This window comes from Hirundo rustica, chromosome 7, assembly GCF_015227805.2.
Source record: "Hirundo rustica isolate bHirRus1 chromosome 7, bHirRus1.pri.v3, whole genome shotgun sequence".
Taxonomy (NCBI): Eukaryota; Metazoa; Chordata; class Aves; order Passeriformes; family Hirundinidae; genus Hirundo; species Hirundo rustica.
Window position 1 is genome coordinate 6,035,778 of NC_053456.1, and position 20,376 is coordinate 6,056,153.

At 41.7% G+C, this 20,376-nt stretch overlaps 1 long non-coding RNA gene across 2 annotated transcripts in view; it reads right to left on the minus strand.

The window, feature by feature from the left end:
* LOC120755141 (uncharacterized) overlaps positions 1 to 20,376 on the minus strand; it is a 39,930-nt gene that overhangs the window by 3,741 nt on the left and 15,813 nt on the right. The window contains exons 2-3 of one of the 2 annotated variants that reach the window (XR_005701645.2): positions 7,135 to 7,327; positions 6,507 to 6,630 (exon numbers count right to left, since the gene is read on the minus strand). This is a non-coding gene — a long non-coding RNA (uncharacterized LOC120755141). Of the gene's footprint in view, positions 1 to 6,506; positions 6,726 to 7,134; positions 7,328 to 20,376 lie in introns of both variants that reach the window. The other variant, XR_005701647.2, reaches the window with a different exon arrangement.

The following is a 20,376-nucleotide window of genomic DNA, read 5'->3' on the forward strand; positions in this document are numbered from 1 at the left end:
GGACTACTATGAACCTCACTTGTATTTTTACCTTTGAAAACCTCCTCTTCATTAATTAGAGACTGTGTTGCCCTAAACTGAAAATCAACTAGTCTCATGAGGTTCAAATGCACAGTATCTTTTTCCTTCCTAAGAAATATAATTTTTACTGAAATAACTTCCTTTTTCTCAAAGCCAGAGGGGAAAAAAAAAAATAGTAGCAAATCTGTCTTAAAAGTAATAACTTACCCATTATATTGGAATAATATTTAAGTGACAACAAGGCAATCAACAAAAGAGCAACGTTATTTGTTCAGTCAATTTCCTTTAAAGTGATAAAACAATTCAAAGCCCAGGCCATTACAATGCTGATAAAAGAAGAGAGGCAGAAACCTGGGGAAAAAGAAGCATGGCGATATAAAATATTCAGAGTACTTACATATAATATAGTTTCAGAGACAGTGGACACAAAATCGGAAAACAATTGCAGTGTTTGGAAACCAAAGCTGGACAAATCAATGATTGCTAGTCATCAGCCATGCCTCACACACATCATTTATTCAATCACAAGCCTTACTTCATCCTCCTTGACAGAAACAATAAAAAACTCCTCTATGTAGTTAAGGCTCAATCTGTATATCTGAGGAAGACAGGAATCAGATAAATTCACTTTAAGGCAGAAATTTTTCTTCTAATTTTCCTTATAGGTAGTAGTTTTGCAGCTCTCCAGTGTCCTGCCATGTGATTGTGAATCACAGTTATTGCAGAAGCACTCACATGGAAATAGTGGTGGTAATAGCAGCCTGGTTCAGTGGCACCTTCTGCCAAATGAAACGAAAAAGCATTTGGTATTCATGACCCTGGAGGTCATCACCTAACTGTGAGGGAAAAGTGGGAGTTATTGGTACCAGAGATAGCAAAAAACATGACTAAAATAGCAGGAAAAGCTGTTTGTCAATATATTTTTCATATATTTTTGTCGTTCTTATCAGCATGGTGTGCAAAAGCCCTTGTCATGGGAGATAATCCTGTTCTGCTAAACCTCTAGTAAACAAATAATAAAAAGATGGATTCAGCCCCAAAGTCAAAGAGGACCTAACATGGAGGAAGCCAGAAAAGGAGTAGAACGAGACAAGATCTATCAGGAACGAATTATAAGCAGCAATGTGAGGGATGGCAGCAAAGACACTTCCAAGATGTGTCTTCAGACTTGGGAAGGCAGTTTGAGAGAAAACTTTGTCTTTGTAAATGCAACAAAGCCAGGCCAGTGCTGTGGGTTGTGGGATGATCTGTCACTTCTCAGCGAGGTGATCCATCGTGACCAAGGGGAGAGGAAAAAAGTTGGCATTTGGCAAGGCTACAGTTGTCAAGGTCAGAGAAAATTATCTGCTGTAGCCAAGGCACAAGTAATTAAAGCCTAGACAAGATTATTAGGGACTTCTGTGTCCCACCATCAGTGGTGACAGTGCCCTTTCTCTCCTCCCTGCCCAGCCCTCCCATTTTCCTCTCTTGTGCCAGCCCTTACACCTCTCACCCTGCCTTCCTTTGTTCTAAATTAAACCTGGGCTAAAAACAACAGATGAAGCCGCTTCTGTCACAACTGACATCACACAGTAAGGATCATATTAGCTAATGCATTAAATAGACACTGAAAACCAGGGAAAGGGATAAATTATACCCTTGTCTGTTTGTTCAGCTGCTCTGCCCTGTCAGTTGTGGTGTTTGTTTGTTAAACTGTCCTCGCTAAGAGCAGTATCCTGAGAGCTCTGGTGCTGACAGTGCCAAGGCAAAGGATTCCCAGCCCCTTGCTGAGGGTCTGTTCCCCCTTCCCTTCAAAAGGGTCTGTAACCATCACCCCCCAGGACCCTCTTCTGCTCTTTGTGTTTCAGGAGGAAATTCTGTACTCATGGAATTGGTTTATTGTTCTGGAAGAAGCACGGAATGAAGAGAGTTAAAAACTGTAGGATTTTGTGAAATTTGGAAATACGCTAAGAAATCAGGCAATACATCCAGAAATCTATCCCAAAACTCTAAGAAAATGAAAATGATACTTCAGTTTAAGAAATCATTAACCAGGAAAGCATCTTTTACCATTTTTTCATCCTACAGGGATTGTTCCTATGGGGAACAATAAGGCTTTGAACTGGTATTTCAAAGGAAGATCAAGCCCTATTGCAACTTCTTATTGCAAGTGATTGATGTGCTCATGGCAAGTATTCTTGTTCACCGATCAGAAGTGACAAGCACCAGCCCATACCCTCACATAAAATCACCTGTAAAGCATTCCAACTAAACATCTACCAAGTCCTAAAGACATTCCCTGATATTGTGCCCCGCTTTCCCACTTTACTGGCTGACTTCTTGTCTTGGGTTCTGACAACTCCACTAAGACAGATGTGAGAAAAGGTGGCAGAAAATTGAGGAGAAAGAGGAAAAAACTAAGCTGCTAATTTTCAGAAATGTCAATTAGAGATTCTCAGGGAATCAAAACATTTCATTTTTCAATACTCAGTGCAGAGGCAACCCCGACCATACAAGACTAGAGCCACATAAGCAAGAATTACTTTTAAAAAGAATATTGGCCAGTCTGCTTAGCTCATGGAGTTTATTCTTTTTGCTGGATCTAGCTGCGAAGTACACTTATTCAAGGAAACTTGCCAGGATGCACTAAGTTTGGGGATTGTACTAAGGATTAAGCTCATAAGCATTACACAGCACTCTTTACAATAGTCCTTGGATATTCAAATTTTTCACAGATCACTTGCAAAAGGTAACTTGAGGTGAAGGATTCTCATATTAGGAGCATTGCAAATACAAATCCAGAAACTCATCCAAACTTGCTTTTGTTCCCAAAATAGCAGGCATGTCCTGGGGTATAACACATCTGAAAGCATTTGGCCTCAGCTATTGGATGAAGGCACAAATAATGGCACTTTGGGGAACGAGTGGCAACCACCGACCCTGCATTCTGAGAGCTTCTGTTGCAACATAGTTCCTCCCATTCTAAAGGCACAGCCTCTATAAATCTTCACTCTTCTAGACTTCAAAGCCACTGAAATATCCCTATCAATACATCACTTGAGTCAGAAATCAGCTTTAGCATGCTGCATGATCAGTAATAGCCAGGGTTAGCTGTCAGAGAGCAAACGAGTGTTGATAGGTCTAGTCAATTATTATTTTCTGACAAAACAGTATCTCCAGGAGATCTCTTCCTTGTGTTTCTGAAGATAATATAGAGCTGTGCTCCAAACCGTGACCCTCAGATGCCATAAATTTCAAGGATCTGCAGCAGGACACTCACTCACTTCAGACACTTAAAACTACAAAGCTTCAAAGGATGCAGAACTAACATTAAAGTCATCCAAAATAACATCTGCATCTGTACCAGCCACATGTGGAGGCAAACAGCTTGAGCTGCTCTCTCCAGCTGGGCTCAGTGACCTTAGCTTGAATCTTCCTGAATCTAAACTAACGACCCAGAACATCCACTGCAACTATTAAAGCAAATAAACAAACACCCTGACAACTCCTGACAGCATCTGAATCTTCTCTTTCTCTCTGCCTGGTATCTCTACAGATCATCTTGATACCGGTCATGGAAAACAGTTGCCAGATCTGTGAGAGTTCTTGAAACACAGAGCAATGGGCCGTAGTCTGCCAGAGGACCACCTGAGTTCCGTGAGGTCCACAGCAAACTGGAAAGAGCCACAGACATGGGCCCAGTCCAGCCAAACTGGGTAGATTTTGCCCTTGGATGAAGAAAATGCACTATGTTTCAGAAGGTTTAACAAGAAAATTAGTAAGAAACTAGTAACTCTTACCCTGACAGGACAGGTGGGGAGGCTCCAAACTCCCCCTAAATGCTGGCACCCACAGGCTGCAGCTCCCAGATGTGGCCATGCTGCATCCCTGCTCCTGGAACTGGGTCACTGTTCCACAAATACTCAGGGCCAGACAGAGAACCTACTTGGTAGCCCAAAACTAAGCTCTCTTATGAAAAAAAGTTCTTTAGATCCATTAGAAGCACTCTCAGTTCCATTTGAGTTCCAGTTGCATTTCAAAATCTTCCTGATTAAGCACATCTAGAGAATGGGAAGATATTCCTCTTTCCAACCAAGCCTTAGTCATGCAAAGTCAGGCCAGAAAAAAGAAGCCTGCCTTGACTTGATTGCCTGTCCCCTTCCTCCCTCCCAGCCTTTTCTTTTCTGCGGATGCTATAGTGACAAAATAATCCCAAAATGTCCACTTTCATTTAGAAAGAAGTCTCCAGCCCCTTTGATCACAAAGCAAGCCTTTGAAATGTGAAATGAGTTTAAAGCAATGCATCAATGTGTGCTCAAGTATTTAGGCACCTGTAATAACAGTAGTTGGATGTGTGAACTGTCCTATTGGAGTCAGCCGAGTGCAAATTCTAAAGTCAAGTTAAATAGAGGACACATGGTCCAGTGATTAGATCCTTATTTCGGCATTTGTGATGTTCAGGTTTAGTTTTCTGCTGAACCACGCAGAGAATGGGAATTTGGACGAGTTGTTTGGCAGAAGGTTTAAACCACACGTTCTTCCTGACAGGGAGCTTGGGGTTGGTTGGTGCCAGACCAGCAGGACTCTCTCCTGCTCTCCCTGGCCATCTATGGTTGGATTTGCATGGAATCCCAGCTTTTGGCTACAAGATTGGAAATCCGCTCAAAATATTTGCAAAGTACCAGATTGTACTCTTTAAACAGACCAAGGTCTCAGAGTTCATTAATTCCGTGAATCACGAGAGGATGCAACATTGCATTTCTAATGAAAATATACAACAAATGAAAAGCAGGCCAGCAACAGAGCTGAGCAGTGAAAGGAAAATACACTCATCCTGTAACCACAGCCCTGTGACGTGGGCTTTGTTTTGTATGACATCTTAAAAAGGCTGTGTTTACACATTGCATTTTCTGACAGCAGATAAAATAGTAAGATAATGGAGTAACTACTGCCAAAAAAGACTGGGGAGATGCCTGGCTCTGCTAAAGACCACAGATGACAGAGAAGGGTGTTTATGTATGGATGTACGTATATAAAATTAATGCAGTTGTATGTATCATTTACCAATGAAGTGTGGGTGTATCCAGACCAGCAACCCTACAGAAACAGACACAGCAAAATTTCCTCTTTTCTCTCACCACAGTTATGACAGATTCAGAGCACCAATGATATTTTGACAGATTGCTCACCGAAATAGCTCTGACTGTAAGTTATACTTTTTATTTTATCAAAACCCTTGCCATGTTGAAGCCCAGCAAACCCACAGCTTTATGAATGCACACCAGACTGTGGACTTCAAGAAGACTGTGAGGGGAAAGAGTCTGCATCTAGGTATGCCATAGAGAAATTTGGCCATAACAATATTTATTCTGGCCAAACAGAGTCATATCTATCCATGTGAAGCATCCAGAATACAAAAAATGTATAAAATGGTACCTCTAAAAACCACCACAGGGATCATAACTGGAGCAGAATAAAAACGGTGTACAAGAATAAAATATTCCCTCCCATTCTTCAGCCCATTGATGCAAGAAAATAGGGAATTTTTCCCTTCAAGCCAGCCTTTCCCAGACAGTGAGGCTATCCTATTTTCTGCCAAGCTTCAGGTAGCTTTACAAGGATAAGGTCATATCTTTTAAGATGTACCATTAGCTTCCTTACTGCTGGAGAAAATTAAAAAGGAAAATTGCCTGTCACACCCAGAGAGCTAAGCTGATGATGAAGGCTGAAGTTGCTCAGATTTTCATTCCTGGGCTTAGACTTTAAGGTTACCTTATTTATTTATTTTCATGCACTCTGCATGCTGTTTAAAACACAAAACCTGCCAAGTATTTGCTTTCTTGCAAAGATGATGAATTGGGCTAGTTTTCCGATGTGCTGCATATACACAACCCCAACTTTTAGGTGATCTGGAAGGGTCTCAGGTAATTTTATCTTTTTGATGGCATGTAATCTTCAGTGCTGAAATGAGACACATTTTGTCTCTGTTTTTCCCTCACCATCTAACTCATGGCTGGGCTGATGATGCCGGGATTGATGTGCCTAGGAAGAGATACCTGCTATTTTTATTGCTTATATGTTATCTTTTAGTTTTACTATTATTTTTCTGCACACTATTTGGAGAGCAGTAGACCTATCCCACTGCATCTCTTTCTGAGTGTCAGATTACTCATCCAAGCAATGACCTTACTTTTCTGGAAGCCTCAAGATGTGTTTGTTAAAGCAGACAATTGGACACTCTGAGACAACCTGCCAGGCATGGTAACTTTGTCCATATAAAAGGTGATGGCTACAGATTCTGATGGATTCTGAATATCCATTTTCTGGGACAGCTGATACCTGCCTCCTTCAGCATAGCTCCCATCTTGCTGATATGTCTCAGGGAAACTTTTTAAGCCTTCAAGATATACAGAAAAGGGATATATTAAAGTAACCATGATAAATGATATTGAACTATCCCATAGTGTCAAAATTAAGCATTAGGTCTATTCCTCTGCAGTTCTTACCTTGATAGGTGAGGGCCAGCACATAACAACTTTTTCATGTCTTTCTTCTTCAAGAGATCACACAAAGCCCTTTGACTGCAACAGGATTTTCTCTCTAGGCACTGCTTGGCCCTTTCTTCCCTCTCTGTGGGATGGAAGAACATCCAGCACAACACCACATTTTAAACAGTGATGGCAATGCCTCAGGGAGCCAGCAGTCATCAGATTGCGTGGTTCAAACTGGCAAGCACAGTACAAACTAATTACATGGAGAAAAAAAGATCATTTCCTTGACTTTTGACACCTATGCTTGCTATTCCCTATGGCACCTCCTTGGAGCTCCTCGCCCAGCACTCCGCTCTCGTGGGCTTTGCAACCCACCTCCAAGGCACTGTCATTCCACCCTGGAGCACGCCCAGGCCTGATCCCACTGCCCCCAAAGCTGCTGCTCTTTGTCATCGCAGGAAGGAGCCACATTTTAACACTGGGCCTGACTTACAACAGCAACTGCCATCCACCAGCTCTTATCCCAGAATTTCAGTAAATGTTGGAGCAGAGGCAGTCAGTGAATGATAATTCCAGGATTACCAAAACAAGGACAGAAGAAGCTTGCATTATATTTCCCTGAGACCAAGTAAAGTGTCATTACCTTATACATACAAAGGTTCTTGGTGGCCAAATCTTCTTCCAGGAAATCACTTACAGGAATAAACCCCATCCTGTGGCCAGTCTGACACGTATAGAGACACTCTGCAAGACTTTAATAAAGTGACAGCTCAAGGCAAAACCTCAAGCTCCAAAGAGAAAAGTAGAAATCCAAGTGTATGCAGCAAGCTGTGCACCTGAAACCAAGAAGATGCAAGAAACCAAGAATGTTTTACATATCTAGGCTATTTCCTCTCCTCCTCCTACCATTCAATGCATCTTTTTTACAAACAGTTATGGGCCAAAAAATGCAATTTTCTTTAGATCATTGCATGTACACGGGTTTAATTTACAGACCAAAACAATCAACAATATGGAAGCAGTATTTACCAACAAATGCAGGTTTTATTCATATATGCAGAATACTGCTATGCATAAAACATGATGTGAAACATAGCTTTATGTATTCTTACGAGGCAAACTTAAACTTTGATTTACGCCCATTTCGCTAAAACTTTATTGCTTCCTCGTCAGATAGGACAGAATCCTTTCTGTATCTTAGATGGTAAATATAGTTAATGTGCTGAGGCTGCAATGGATCAGCAGTGAAGCTGTTTAATAGTGACATAAATTATTTCAGTGACTTTTCCTGCAAGTGAGAGATGACTCCATGTGCTATAAACTAATACCAAAGGAATGATGCTCTTTCATGCTAGCAAAGTGCCTCGGCTATATTGTTTTTGTATCCTGTTGGGGATGCTACAAATGCAGCATGTATTACAACTATATGCACCTAGGCCATTTTTCTTTGCTGTTTTTAATGCTCTCCTGCACCGAAAATTGAGCTTCGGTGTCTGAATGAGGGCAAAGCCAATTACTTTCTTGGAAACCTCTCTTTAAAGTCTGCAAATCCCAACAGATTTTTAAAAACCTTTCCATTCGCTTCAAAATATATTCTAAAACAATGATGCCTGCAGAAACGAAGCTGGGAGAGCCACGAGCACACCCCGCCCTTGCCCACGCTGCAGGGGCTGCTCAGCAATGCTCCATCCCCATCAGCCTGTCCCTGCCTGCAGAGACCGTGCCATCCTTCCATCCCAGAGCATCCTGCTCGACCTGCAGTTCAAGTGCGCTTCTGCTAGGAAAACAGCTTCTATTTGTCCTCTAATTGGTCACTTATGAAAGAGCTTTCATGTGCATTGTGGTTCCTCAACAGAAATCACAGAATACCAGGGAGAGGAGCAGGTGTTTGTGACAGTGCCATGGAAAATGTGCCATCGAACAGCTGATGCAGAAGGGAACCGTTTTCACCTATTCACTGCAGCTCTATTGTCTGTTCACTTTTGTCCTTGCCTCCACATGAATTCTCCTTCTCTTTTTGTACATTTTCTTACAAACTTAATTGCGGTTTCCCTTTTTTTTGTGCCTCCCAAGGCAACTTCAGCAGTCTCACAGAACATCCCTTTGCTGTTAGGTTTTATCCCTCTGCCAATGGGATTCTCATGCAGAACATCAGGACCTCCTTTCCTACTTTTCCTCCCTTCCCCCAGCACTCTTCTAGCAGTGTTTCTCCCTCCTCTCCATCTCCTTGCATGAACTTGAACTGAGTTCCTTCTTTCACAGTCTTTTATTTCTCTGCAAACCAGCACTAACCTCTTTTTTCCTATACCTGAAAATGCCTCCCAATGCCTCAAATTTGATCTATAACTGCCTCTTCAGTTTCTTTCTCCATCACCAGCCTTTTCATCCAGCTCCATCAATCTCAGCCCCACAGATCCAAGGCAGAAGCTCCACAGCCAAGTTGTTCTCCCCCAGAGCTCCCTTCCCTCACCATGTCTGTAAGCCACACTCTCACAGATCTTGGATCCTCACATTTTCTCCTCTATTTCCTGTTAAACTTATTAATTCTCACCTCTGTCTCTGCCAGGGCTGACTGAAGCCACAGTGAGACCACCTCCTGTCTGTTTTACACCCAGAGCTCTCAGTGCTTTTCTGCTCTTTTTGAGTGGAATACAACTCTTTGATCATAAAAATATTTTTGAAAATATTTAAGTGCATGACAAAAAAGCCTTCTTAAATGTGTTTACTTGTTTTCAGCCCCATAAAAGAGGAACAAAGTGAGCATTTTCACTGTGAGAGGGAAGTGGCAGGCAGAGACCCTCTCCTGCCCTGGAATATCTGCCTCTGTCCCCATTCCCTCAGGGCCATCCCCCCTGGCAGCAACAGGAACAGTGCTGTCCCACTCTCCCAGCATTACTTAGCATCTCCACAGAAAACTCATCTCCCCCCCAGGACTTTGTTCACTTTCCTCCTTCCAGCAAGATAATGCAAGAAATAATTCAGCTTTGTTTTCTAAATTTGGCCAGAAGTAGATAGTCTGCATCACTCCTCCACCAAGCCCCATGGAACATTTCTTCTGAGGGAGGAGGGGACTGGGGGAGTCCCTGATGGCTGACTGCTCCTTGAATATAGAGCCCATAAAAGCACCAGTGTAACAGTTATTTCCCCATTGTTCATCCTGCTTTCCAATTACACAACATACAAATGGGCAGGCACTGAACAAAACGCACCAGACTGGCAGGGTAACAACGGAAATATAATCATAAAGAACCCGAATTACATAAAATTTAGACCTGGTGAAAAATGTATTGCACTTTGGAGTATTTCTTCCAAAGTTTTCCCAGGAAAGTCTTCAGTTATGTCTTAAAGTCTAAACTGGCTCTCTCAGGAGGAGATTCTGTAAGTTATCAGTCTTTTCTGTAGTGGCTAAAGACTACTTTAAGACACAACAGAGAGTACTTAATCCGAGAGATCTCGATCACTTTAAACATTATTTTATTGAAACCTATGATGAAAACTCAAGTCATCTTCTTGGAAACACCCAGGCTGGTCTCAGGACAGCCCTCCATATTGTGCCTGAAGCAGGAACAGCTCTTAAAGGAGTGTTCAAAATGCACGACAATATAAACCTCATCGGGAAGTTCTTGTTTTCCCTGTAGTTCACAGGGATCTCTGGCACACTGATTTCCATTACTGACTGCAAGTTTTTAGCTTTCCAGGTTCTGCTATGAAAAATTAAGATGTTCTTCATCATGTGCTTCGAGTCTTCCTGAGATTTTAAACCAGCCGTGGAGTAAACCCTGCTTTTCAAAACTGAAAACTGCAGCTACGTTTCTTGTCCCACTGCCTCAGTCACCTTCAGAAGTTCCTGCAGAGGCCCCAGTTTCAAGTAAACCTGCACTTTATTGCCAGACTTTGGAGTATAATAACCCTAAGGCTGTGCTTGCAATTTTTGACAATTAGTTCCTGTCCTCCTTTCTATAACCCATGGATTGTCCCAGTCCTCTGGGACACCCAGCACACGCCCCAGAAAACACCCCAATACAGAATACTTTCATTGCAAAGATTATTGCTATGGTTTCCTTTTCTCTTGAATCACTCAAAGGTTTCCAGAGAAATCAGTGGAATTGCATCTGACTGAAATTCCTATAGCTGAGACTGAAATTGTTCATGTGTTTCCAGCATTTGTAGGAAGAGAACACTCAGTTTAGGTGGCTGATGTGGGTGGATGAAGTGCTTTGTATCCCCAGGCTGAAACAACAGCCCAAGGAAGTTTTCCATCCTCCACCTTCTCCTCTCTTATTACACACAGGTTTCCAGTCCTATCACTTCCCATAAAAAAGCAATGTCAAGGTGGAGGAGGAGGCTGGAAACCTCACTCCAAACACTAACCATATTTCTGTGATTATTTCATAACATTTTTCTGATGTTTATTTCTCCTGGAATGGTCTGGAAAGTTTGCAGTGACTTATTACTGTCATGATCAAATATGATAACCTCAGAGAATAGACTGACATAATTCAAAATCCACAGAAAATGACAATAAACATCTCTGGGATTCCAGGCTGGCTTTTGCCTTAATAGGAAGGATTTTTTTCATCCTGGAAGCCTTTCCTTAGCTGTGTGAGTAGCAGCAGAGCTGGATGTCCAGGAGAATTACACCATTTGTCCATGATTATAGTACCACACGGACACAAAAGAACTGGTAAAAGCAGAAGAATTCATTCAGACATTCCTTTCACATTTTCTGGAAAAATAAAACTATGTTTGGGAGGAAAAAAATCCAAGGAATTTCTCAGCAATGAAATATTGTCCTAAAAAGGCCAATTTACGTAAGGGAAGCTGAAGGTTCAAATTACTGACAAATTCCAAATGACTACTTGTGTTTAAACTCACAAAATTTTTGATTTGCATCTGATTATTCTTTCTTCTCTTTTTCTTGAGCATGCATTCAGAGAATCCACATTCTTAAAAGCAGAGGAGGAGGACAGGAACAGACACATGAGCTTCTCTTTCATGTACAAACAAGCTGTAAGTACAGCTAAAACTGAGAGATCAGCCAGGCACAGGACTGGAGTTCATCTTGTCTCTTGTTTCCCCTGTGATTTTTTTCATTCTTGATTATCAAGAAAATCAATAATGTTACTTCCAGTGATGTCTGGTGCTTGTCTATCAACTTTCTGTGCATGAAAAGTGATCGATTTCCACGATACCACAGAAAAAAATGGACTGCCATCATCTTCCAGCCCAGGTTCTGTACTCAACTGAGGTAATCAGTCTGCAATCAAATGCTTCCTGTGCCTTTCAGACTTTAAAACTACTTTCAGGGATGTCATGACTGAACGTCTTGTTGACATTCTTTCAACTCCCAGCTGGTTCATCAGTTTGGAAACCTTTTCACTAACTTTTGACTGAGCTCCATTTGAAGTGGGAATTCACTGCTTCCTCCAGTTCCCTGACTTATGGTGCCTTCAAACTATGACCAGACAGAAGAGAGTGACCTGCCAGCTCTTCAGTCTTGGCTTGCCCTGTTTCACCAAGAACTGCACCTTTCCCCTCTGTTTGCACTGGGAACAGGAAAGAATTAATTAAAAGATAACTATCTTTTATTACAACTAGGAATGCAACCATATTTTTTCAGTATCTGAATTAGTACTGGAAAAGTGAGTTAACCTGCAGCACAGTTTTCATTATCTTCCCAGTGCCCAGTATTTGGCAAGAAAAAGCTACAGTTCAACATACCTCATGAAAATACTTATGTTAGGCTTCACACTTCAGCAGTTTGGTAAGAAGTTTGCTTCTCATACAAAAGGAAATGCAAACATGTCATGTGCTCTCCATGAATGAGTCCTGTACTGTGTCATAGGATAGAATACTCTGATTCAAACAACACAAACCACATCTTTCTACTAGATTCGTCTGAGACTACTTCACAAGTTAATCTAAACTAATGAGGAGAAAAAGAGAGGGAAATACTGTTATCTTGGACAAAACAGGTGGATGTTTTTGGCTACTGTGTTTTCAGTTGAACCATTTTTCCCTTTTATTCACACTTGAGCCATACTTTCAAAGAAAGAACTTTACCTACAGCAAGCTCAGAGTAGTCTTATTGCAGCTGTCTGATCAATCCATTCAGAAACATCTGCCCCAGTAACACTTCATCAGCAAATCTATGTTGTGCATGTTCAGCTTCAAAGGGGCATCACTGCTTTTTTTTTAATAATCTTTTTCCTCGTCATTTCTGTACCCTTAGACTTGATTATTCATTTTTGCATTGCTTTAAAAAGTCCAGAAGATCACACACACACTAGAAATAGGGGTCTTATTCCTTTCTGCACTGCAGTCCTGTCCGTCATTCATACCTGTGCAAAGTAAGTGCAGCATAAACAAAGTGCCAGGTCTGATTTGCCATCAGCTGCGCAATGCATAAATAAGGTGCAAAGCAGGGAATGACTGACCACAGAAACTTTATGGCAGGTTTATGGGGAGGTACAGAAATATGGAAATTCTAGGTGCCAATAACTTCATGTAAATAGGTTCTGTTAGAAATACAAGGCTGTATTTCTAGTATATATGTCACAGCTTCCTTAATACATTATCTCTCTGAACATATTAAATTGATGGGTTTTGCACTACCTGTACCTGCACTACCTTGAAGACGTACTAGATGGAAGATGTTGCAACGTCTTATATAAGAAATAAAAGTACTGAAAAAAATAAGCCATTTCCTAAAATCAAATCACAACGGATTTCTAGGAGAAATAGTAAAGGAATGTCTCAATATGTTTGCTCTTGAAAAATATTCTTCCTGGAGAGATTGACTGTGTTAACCTTAAGTTAACACCCAGGCACACTTTAGGGCAATCCCTGTGCCAGTAGTGACAGTAACACTCTTGAATTCTGTCTGCATTCCATCTACTCACACACCCTGTGTCTAAGGAAGTATTTTCTTTTATTGTTCTTATTTTACTTTCCTCTACTTTTTTTTCTGGAATAAAAGACAAACATCCTAAGGAAACAATGCTCCAGCAGGACCAGCACAGCAGCAAGGAGATGAAGACTTAGATTTTAAGTCTGAGCCTGACTTGCTTACAGTCTGGTTACTTACATCCTGTTTAACAACTTAACACTATCTAAATTAGTAGAATTTAAAGCTCTCAGATTTTAACAAGTGTTCAACATCCCTGTAAAACAGCAGATAGGGTCAGGTGGACTTTTCCTGTTCCTTAACAGCTATGCCTTGACTAAAACCTCCTCACCTGCAGAAATCTGTGCCACCCACTGAATCACTAGAAAAGTTAAAATAGATACAAACTGATGGTTAGGACTAAAAGAAAAAAAAAAATTAAAACTCAAAGACTTCGAGTTCCCCTCCGTAGCACTGAAGGGGAGACGGAGGGAGCTCAGAGGCACCTCCCTGGATGGCTGTGCGTGACAGCCACTGCCTGAGTGGTGCTGCCTCTTCCCTTTGCCTGGTGTTTCAGTGAGTGTTTAAGTATAGCTGGGGTTGAGTGCTGAGGGTCAAAAATTGCTACTCAAAGGATTTTGGAGAGAAGCAGGAGAAAGGTCCTCAGCAGCTTTAGCTGTGTAACTCAGGATTACAACAATGTCTGACTCCCTGGGGGAGAACCAGTGGGATTTAAGCTCCTCTGAACCAGCAACAGAAATTACAGCTCTGGAATTGCACCCCTTCATACACAGAGGAGGTAACAGGGTGAGGAAAGCTGTGCCAATGAAAATATCAGTGTTAAAGGGTAAAAACTTTCCTGAGTATAACTTTCATTAGAATATGAGTGCTGAAAAAGTTAACAAAGCTCAGAGAAATAAAATGTTGAGTGGGAATTTTGCTGGGTCCAGAAAGGAAACCATGGCTGAACACTTTTGAGTGTTCAGTATTGAGTATTGAGTTCTTAGATACTCAATTCTCTACATATGCACAGACTGTAGTTTAGAATATTGAACACTGTTTTTGGTAAGACACATCATAGGATCTACTAAGGAAACATATTTTGTTAGATTCAGCAGTGTAATGGACTTGCTCTGAAATTAGCATACTAAATTCTATCTAGACTTGCATCTTAATAGAGTTCACTGAAAAAAAACGTGTGAATAAGAAGTTTCCATCCATCATCTCTCTGACATGGATGCTAAAGTCACTTTTATCTCTGCATAATAAACGGGATTAAGTTTTCCCTACCTATGGCTTTATCATGACAATTTAGGAGAGCCCAATAGACAGATTCTCCTGACTGACAAGCTAGAGTAGGAGGTTTATCCCCTTGTGCAAGCACCTTTCACTCCCCCATGAGTCACACAAGCACTCTACACTGCAGAGGTTCTCTGCTGGGGTTTGTGGGCTACCAGCAAAGCTTTTGATTTCTGGGAAATAATAGAAGGGTAAATGATACTGAAAAGAGAAGCAGGTTAAACACACTGTTATAGAGAGAAGTGAAAAGCACAAGTAAAAGGAAGGAGAAGGATGGTTTTAGAGAGAACTGAATAAAGGTTCTTTCCCCTTGAGCCTTGTTGAACTCCTGGTTCATCTGCCAGCTTTCTTTAATATCCACATTTCCTCATCTGTATGAAACAGGAAATATCTCCTTACTTTGTGCAACATACAGTGACTGTGAGAGGCAATCACATGTAATAACTACCGAAACATATTGTGAGCACCAAGTACTAAAATCTTTCTTTGGAGGTTTGCTTTGGAGCCTCTCAACACTATGATTTCTTTTGTCTTCTGTCCTTCTGCTTCTGGTTGTTCCCCCACTAAATCTGTGTGATGAAAATGCCATTAGGTGAACATGGCAACATTTGCACCAGAACTGAAGGGAGGGAAGAGCACCCACTGTACAAGCAAATAAAAAACTACTTGGGACCAGCCTAGATCAAGACCAAACTAAGGAAATGCAACAATGCATTTAGTACCCAAAACCTTCATTTTGTCAGCCTTCACCCCTACTCCCAAAGCTGCTGTTCCCAAGAAGCAGCAGCAGTTCAGTGCTGGCAGGCCAGCAGGTACCTTGTGTGCTCTCACCATGCACCGAGGCCAATGCCCAAACCACAGGGCAAAAACACACACTGATGTTATTATCCAGCCCCAAAACAAAGATGGTGATTTCTCAGAGAACAGAGGTAAAACCAGACCATTAAACCAGTTTAATAACATCAGGCAGAGGCACTGGGAGGACATGAGGCCAGAGCCAGTACATCATCACTTTGGTAAAACTGAGATTCTGACACCCACCACGGCAACAGATGCCAGCACCTGAGCTTCCAAAAATATTGTATCAAAAGTGCAAGGAAGGGATTTCCACCTCAACTCTCCAAAAGAGTGCTCACATTCAAAGGGGCATAAAAGGAAATCCTATTTCAGTCCTCAGAGAAATATCAAGGAGAGGTCCAAAGAATATTTCTATTTATTCTTCTGCCTGTGTGGGGTGGGGTTTGGGGATTTTTTGCCTTTTTCTTAAAGAGGATCAAATTGAGTCTGAATCATACACAAACAGATTTTAAGAAACCCTCAAATAATTAGCAAAAGAAATCCCTCCCAATAGGCTTTCTGCTTTTGCCCATGTAAAATAGTCCATATAATGTCTCAGGTAAACCCAAGTTAAAAGTGTGGAGTATATTTACACTTATCTACAAAAGTAGCATTTTATTAGTAGACTGTGGGGAAAAAAACAGCAACCAAAATCTAAATTTAGGTTAGGTCACTGAAGACAGACAATAGATTTGAACATATTTCCATGTTTCTTCTTCATTGGGAAAAGTAATTTAAGCCACGTGTATAACAGCATTGACACTTTACTACTTTAAATCTGTTCCCACAAGTCCAGTCTTGCTGTTTGATGTCTGTAATAAGAAAAGATTCAATATCAACATATCATTTACTTTTTCTTTGTTTTTTCACCTGAGATTTACTGCTCAAATTCCCAAGCAAACATAAAATCTGAAAGCAGGGAGAAAGAGATACATGTGATACATCCTGTCCTCATCTGTGCAACCACCTACAACACCGTCAAGACAGAGCTGGTGTTTTGAAGATGAATAAAATCTCACTGTGAACAGACATCAGCCTCAAAGCTCAGATCCTGAAAGACTCTCCTAAACCACTGGAGTGCTGGACACTGGTCTGCTGCTGTACGTATGGTCAGAAAAAAAGAGATTTTGTAAAGGTTATTCATTCCTACCTCTCTTCTCTCTTTTTTTTTTTTAATAGGGAAGGTGATGATTCTTACTTAACTCGGTAAAACATCCTGAGATCAATAGATGAAAAGGTTGATCCATGCATTTAGAAACATTACTGAGTACTTTGCAGCAGATGCAGTGTGCCTGAAAGCATGCCAAATGCCCCATTTCTTATTCCACAATTTAGAACGAGCCAAGTGAATGCCGCAGGATCATGATTAAACTTTTAAATGTCACATCTACTAAACAGCAATATCAGTCAGATATTGAGACAGTGCTATATGAACTTAGCTCACATCAGTGGATGAATTATACAACTCTTTGCCCATAATTTGTTTCAATGGGATGCGTACACCTCACAGCTATAGTCAATCATTGTGTTCCTCACTTAAGGAGTGTGAAAAACAAACAGTCTTTATTCAGCTACTCTTGAGAAAAAAAGAAGACATATTTTATACTCTGAACAGCACAAGGAATAATCTCTATACTCATCAGCCCCTTGGGATGTCAGGTGTATACAAATCAGTAACGATGATGGCAGACCAAGCCCCCCATTTGCACATCCCTGAAGGACCCAGTTCACGAAGATCTGCAGCCCATGGGAAGGACACACGTTGGAGAAGTTCATGGAGGACTGGCCCCCGTGGGAGACACCCCACACTGGAGCTGGGAAGAGTGTGAGAAATCCCCCCCTGAGGAAGGAGTGGCAGAGACCACGTGTGATGAACTGGCCACAGCCCCATTCCCCTTCGTGCCTGCCGGGGGAAGGTGGAGAAAATCATGAGTGAAGTGAAGCCACGAAGAAGGGAGGGGCAAGAAGATGTTTTTAAGATTTGGTTTAATTTCTCCTTATCCAGCTGTGATTTGATTGGTGATAAATTAAACTCATTTCCTCGAGTCTGTTTTCCCTGTGACAGTAACTGAATGATCTCTCCCAGTGAACTTTCATTAAGTTCCCTCCCCCTGCCCAGCTGAGGAGGGCAGTGACAGAGTGGCTTTGGTGGGCACCTGGTGCCTGGCCAGCATCAACTCAGCCACAGCACCACGGGAACTGTGTCCTACAGACTCTACACAAGGTCAGGGAATGATGAACTGCTAATTATGAGACTGAAACAAAGGATCCAAGACAATTTTGTTATATCCCAATTCCGTATTAAGGTGTTTGGGGTTTTTTTACTTCATTATAAATTTGTTTTGCTAAGTTAATACCTTTCTTAGTGTATAGTACATGTGTTTAGATTTGGACAGACAAAACCATAGGACATAGTTCATAACCTCCATCTGCAGCACCACAGCATCTGTAAATATCAAAAATCAATCAAAAGAGGTTGGCATGATGTGCTCAGTCACAGATCAGAGCCTTTGTCTGATCTCCGGAAACAACCACAAAAATCTGTCTCAGAGCGAGGGAAAAAGACAGTTTGACTTTCTACAGCTATGGCACAGTAAATTCTCACTTTCACTGCAGAGAAGGACATGTGTCCACAGCTATGCTCACTGACAGTCAAGAGCAGTTGAGGCCAAATAATCAGAAAGAATTCTGATCCAAATTGCCCTAAATTGATTTAGCTCTGCCCAGCCCAGCTCTGCCTTTCTCTAGCCCCACTGCTCATCCTCAGGCAGAGCTGGCCAGCAAAAAGCCTCTTACCAGGACAACTTATCTTTACTCACACCACTCCAGCCTCCCCCAACATTGCCTACTTTTCTGCCTCACCCACCAATGACAAATGAAGGAACATCCCACAGATAAACCACATACAACAAAGGCTGGTTCTCCTTACAGAGAGGCTGTACTCTAAACACCTGCTGACACTTTAAAGAAATGAAATTCCCTTTCAAATGGGGAAAAAAAAACCAAACCAAAAAAAACACAGCGGTACCTCAATGCTTTAAGCAACTTTTCCAAAGACCTAAATGTTGAATCAGAAAGTGATGATCACACCAGGAAAGTTCTAGCCAGTTGAAACAGTACGTGCCCCCTTCTGAACAGCCTTCAAGGAGCAAAAATAAAATGTATTAGTTTTGTCTGAAAACAGGGCAAGTTGTTTTCCTTCTTTTAAGTCCACTTGATGACCCTAACAAAACTCCACAGGAGGCCTCTGAGACCTTCCTTGGGCAAAATCCAGAAGTCAATGTATTCAGAGCTACTGCACAACAGAACAGGAAAGATCTCTCTTGACTCTTCCAGAAGTCAAATTCAGACTTTGATTTGAGGCAGGTGCATTTACATGCCAGGAAAAATTTCTATTTCTGCACATAAGATTAGCAGCAAGGAAAGCCTTAGAAGTTCAGACAAAAAACCCTGCCTGACCTAGAGGTGCAAGGGTCGTTCAAACTCTGCTGGACTGCAAAGCTTTCATCGTACGATAGGGAGGACTACAAATGAAGACTGTGCCAAAATCCACTCTCAGCCACTGTAAGGCTTGAGCAAGTCCTTTTACATTTCAGTGTAAAAACAACATTTGGAGCAGTGACCTTCAGCCTCCCTCGCCAGGCACACATCACACTCCCCACATGAAGGTGCCTCTGAGGAGCACCATTAGCACTGCAGGGAGCAGAGATCCCAGAGGCTCCCTCGGGTTTCACCATCTTCCCTTCCCTCCCGCTGCTCTCTAATTGTGCTTTTAAAGGAAGGGCACAGCCAGCCAGGATGTCTCATTAAAGGCGTTGAGTGCCTTCCAAGTTCTGCTAGCTCTGTGTCCCTCCTCCTTTAAAGCATCGCGTGAAGGGTTAAAATGCACAGACCTAACTCATAATTGGAGCTATATGACTGAATTTCTGGGCTTGTTCCTAAGCAGTCATTTTTTTGTCTGACTGACAAGGTCCTTCTCTCTCTGAGTAGCAGGGTCACAGAAGCCATCAGTCAATTACCCTTTCCCAGTCCAATGACTGCCTTCTCACCTCTCTGACTAGAAGGACTTAGCAGTGTTATTCACACTTCCCCGAGTGCAAAGCTCTTCGTGATCTTTCTGGATAAGAGATATTCTTCAGATAAAAGCCGGAATCCTCATGATGTGCTGCTCGCTTTTCTGCACACTTGCACTGCTCCACCGTAGCACGAGTGGAGTTACAAAGTCACCAAATGCCTGTTTATTATTTCTTCCTCAGCTGCTTTTATTTCCCTCTTCTGCAGCAGTGTCAGAGACTTCAATAAAGGGAAGTAGAGGGGGAAAGCCCACATAGAATATCCATTCCTGACTCCATTTTCCTTACTGGAACCACATTAGGGATGAATTTAGGCACAAACACTCTCCATTAGCTCTACAGTAAGTAGAGATGCTAAGCAACACCTCTCTAAAGATACTCAATTTACAAGCCACAGCTCATCAAAGGTTATGTTACATCTATAAAGAGTGGACCTAGAAATGAAATAGCTGCATGAAGCCAGAGCCCTTAACCAAAGGGAGATACAGGTAAGAGCTGAGTTACAAGTCATGGGTAATGAATTACAGTCTTTATTCCAATGCTGTGCACTTTAGTAACTGAGCACTTAAGAAAGTGAGTTCACTGCAACTTTTCCAAACCTCCATCTTTAAAGCTCAATCAGCAGGCTAGCTGACAAAATCCTCACTCCCAGTAAGGCTTCTTGTATAGTGGAAGACAATGGAGAGAAGGAGATAATTACTTGATTGCAGGCTATATTTAATAGTGGCAGGTTCTGGATTTAGCAGATCCAAATTGCTTGCAAAGCTTGACATTTAAGTGTCACGAAAGG